General features: G+C 39.8%; 1 long non-coding RNA gene across 2 annotated transcripts; it reads left to right on the top strand.

Moving 5' to 3' along the window:
• Positions 1-429: 429 nt before the first annotated feature.
• Positions 430-2,209, top strand: LOC117878984. 2 transcript variants are annotated; one of them, XR_004646157.1, is made up of 3 exons: positions 430-594; positions 705-745; positions 2,157-2,209. It is a non-coding gene; the product is annotated as an uncharacterized LOC117878984 (long non-coding RNA). The 2 variants fall into 2 exon arrangements; XR_004646156.1 differs by lacking the exon at positions 430-594 and having other exon boundaries at positions 601-745.
• Positions 2,210-3,918: the final 1,709 nt, after the last annotated feature.

Genomic DNA, 3,918 nt, shown 5'->3' with positions numbered 1-3,918 from the left:
ACCAGCCCGGCTCCGGATTATTTGTCTGGAAAGCAGCAGCCGCTCTCCGGGGAAAAGTGTGTGTGTGGGGGGGGAGTTGACCGACGGCCGCGCGCGCCAATGGCTGCTCGCTCCTCCCCGGCTCGGAGCTCAGGCCCAGGCAACAGGGCCAGCAGCACCGCCGGAGGAAAGAGGGGCGAGCCGAGCCGAACCGAGCCAAACCCCTCCCCCCTTCCTCCAGCGAGGCGGCTGCCGCTGGGTTGCCAGTGCTCTCCGCAGTCCGTGCGCAGTGATTGGTCGGCTGGGTCTCTGGCTGCTAGACAGCGGGGGGACTTTGAGTTGAGGATTATTGCAGACTAAGCAGTCTGGCTCTGCAGCAGCAAAGCGGAGGGGAGCGGGGGGGGGGGGAGAGAGAGAGTGAGTGTGTGTGTGTGTGTGTGTAACGAGGGGAGGAGGGGGAGAGCTGGCAGCCAGCCAGCCACCATCAGAATTAGCTCATTGTTCAATAGAACCAGCACAGGCAACCAAACCCCAGCCTGGGAGAGGGAGAGACTTTCTCCCAGCTGCCCCCACCCCTTTTCTTTTTTCCTCCAAGGCTGCTGCACTTTGGAAGAGGTGCAGTCATTCTTTCCCCACACCCCCAACCCTACCCACTCCCCCCCCCCCAACTATAAATTCCCTTCTGGAGCATGCTGCCCTCTTTTTAATCCACATTTGTGTTTCAGATCATGTAGAAAGGACAGAAAGGGAGCAGGGGCTTTTGTCTGTAAGTATATGCAATTCCAATCCACAGCTCGGAGAGATCTGCATCCCCCTCCCTCTCTTTTCTTTGTTTCTTTTCATTTCTTTTTGCCCTTGGCTGGACTCTGCTGCAGCAAATTCACTTGCCCCCCCTCTTCACCCCCGGCTGCACATTTCAAAATAGGCTTTCTTAAAAAAGAGAAACGTGCAGTATACATATTTGCTTAACCCTTTCTGCTTTAAGTCTGTATTTTTGAGTTTGGGATTTTTATGCACTAATGGGGAAAATATGCAGGGGTTTTCTGAAGCTGTGGTTCCCTCCCATTTTTGCAATTATAACCACAAAAATGCATTTTTAAATCGACAGCACTTCGCTTTCCTAGCATGCATGCACGACTCTCGGGTGGGATTTTCTCCCCCTTGTAAAATGAATCTTCTCTTTCGCCGCCCTGACAGTGGATTCCTCTCTAGCTGCCGGGGTATATTTTTAGAAAGCAGTCATTCTTCTTGCAGCAATCTTAGGCATTTTTGCATGTGCAGCAATTACAAAAAACCAGCCACACTTTAAGTGTTTTTATGCAGATTTAGTGATCAACTTTTCCGCAAAGGTTTATATACACGTATCTACATGTGAACTTGCAATCTTATATATAGTGTTTGTGTGTGTGTATATGTATGCGTGTAAATGAGTTGTAGCTAATTAAATTGTATATATGCATATGCTCTGTATACATTTAATATACTTAGTATAAGAAATTTTATTCCATACATACTAATGTTGCCACCAACTATAAGATAGAGGGACTGTGCTGTGTACATAGTAAATAAAGTAGGGATTGCATTGTAGTACAGTAATTAAATGTAGAATTGAGATGAAATGATATAACGTTAGATATTCATTATTTTCCTATTTAAGAATTTGGGGAGTGGGTAGGGGTGTATGTGTGTGTATTTGAAAGAGAGAGAGAGAAGGGGGTTACGTAATGCAATGCTATTTCCAAAAATATCCACTGGATCGTAACATTTTATGGAAGTGTGACTTATTTTTGCTGTCTTGATTGCAAACGATTATAGATGGTAGTAAGTCTGGGAACAATGAACAACCTTTACATTCAGTACAGAATGATCTATTTTTGTCCTCTTGTCTAGTGGGTTAACCATTAAGTATGGTGCACTTCAAAGATGTGCAGTGCTAAGAATAGCACAGGGCTTTGCAAATCCAGGTAACAGGGATTCCTTTGTCCTATATTTAAGCCTATAGACCACTGAAGCACACAGACGCATGCTATATAAATATACGTTTTTAGACTAATTTGCATGCCTTTTGATCTTAGCCACTGAAGCATATATTTAGCCAGTATTATAGCAAATGAGCCAAAACCGTTTGAATTTTGTGACAGTTATGGTGATATGATTTTTTTTTAAATCATTTGTAGATTATTCTCTTTGTGGTACCGGAGAGAAACTGCAGTCCCAAGACTTAAGAGTCTAAAAATGGTAAGAATTAGTTGTTTTAGCAAAGAATCAGTAGTTTCCCATGCTATCAAATATCAGAATTAACCTCCTTCCCCAACCCTCACCACATTCAGAAATATGACCTTTAAAGACATCCTTTGGGATTCTGGGGATTTGCCATACAATGATTAATGCACTCTAAAAGCCTTTGTGAGTTGGATTTTTCATTTTTAGACATTTTCAACAGAAACCTGAAATCAGTCTTCATGCAGTGAGGTTTATTTAATCAGAACAAGAGAAAATGTGTACTGTCATATAAAGAAACATAAGTTGCATAGATGGGAACACGCAAACAAAGCAACATGCCACCAAGTCCATCACAAAAAACAACAACAACAACAAAGAATTGATCATTACACGTAGCAAATAAAACAGTGTTAGTCTGTATAGCAGATACCTAACATACAAAACAAATTTGCTTTTTATGAGGTAAATTTTCAACAGGAAAACCTCTTTTGGGGAGCTAATTGCTCCCCAAAAAAGGAAAGGTAGGTCTCAGCCCAGCTGAATTGAGGTTTACTGTATGTTGAATGTAATTGTTGCGCAACACTGCAACAATTAAATCATTTAAATTTCCCTCTTAGTATTTTTCATTGCATTTTTATTTTTAATCTATTTCGTATACTATAAAATATTTATCACAAATACAGAAATAATCTTAGAGGTCAAACATGGTAACCTCTTAATATAAATATAGCATCTTCTGACACAGGGGCTTCCAATTTAGGAGATGATGACCCTCAGACAGTAGGACAAATACAGAGGAAAGGTGTCTTTAGTTTTTTATTACTATTGTAGGCTCTGATAAGGCAAACTGAGTAAAATTTGATATTTCTTGTCCCAGTAAAACTTTTTATTGAAAATGTGCCCATTACTTGAAAAAGTTGGGAATCCATGCACTGATAAAATTGATACACCTTGGCTATTACATAAACAGGCTTGGCAGAATTCTGCCAAGCCTGTTTATGTAGTAGCCAAGGTGTATCAATGTAAATGTTCATAGTTGTGCAAAATCTTGGGGAGGGGAGTCAAACAATTATTTAATGATAGTAGACATTGAGATTCAAAAAGCTAATGCTTTGTAATAGTTAAAACACAAGATGTCATCATCCCATGTCAAAACATACAAAGTAAACAGCCTTAAGTCAAACTTTAAGAAGTTCTCAAGCAGCATTTTTCTTACTTTGCTGGTCTGTGAATTTCAGTTATTATTGATGGAAATATTTTTTGTCAGTTTGTGTGTATAGTAAAATCAATGTACTGATAAAATGTTTCCAAGGCTATACATAAACCCTATCATCAGGCTTCTTAGAAGAGCTCATTAATAGACAAAGGACAAAATTCTGTGCTAATTTACACAGGTGCCATCTCATTTCTGAAGTGGAATTACATAGGGTGTATATTAGCCCAGAATTTGGCCTGAAATGTGAGGCATCAGAGTACAATATTTGCATAAAGATAACGCTAAATTAATTAGGATAAATTATATTATATTTGTCTGATTCTTTTGTTGGAAACTATCTTGATATGAAATCTATTATGAAGGCCACTTTTCATATTTGTCTACTGAAACTTTATAATTTGTATCTTCAAACAAGTCATGCAAATTCCTGTTCTTTCTGGAGTCTACTTTTATGGAAAGATTTAACTCATTTTCATACAAATGAATATTTTGAGGTAGGG

This window comes from Trachemys scripta, chromosome 6 (genome assembly GCF_013100865.1).
Source record: "Trachemys scripta elegans isolate TJP31775 chromosome 6, CAS_Tse_1.0, whole genome shotgun sequence".
Classification (NCBI taxonomy): domain Eukaryota; kingdom Metazoa; phylum Chordata; order Testudines; family Emydidae; genus Trachemys; species Trachemys scripta.
This window is presented reverse-complemented; position numbering and strand designations above follow the sequence as displayed.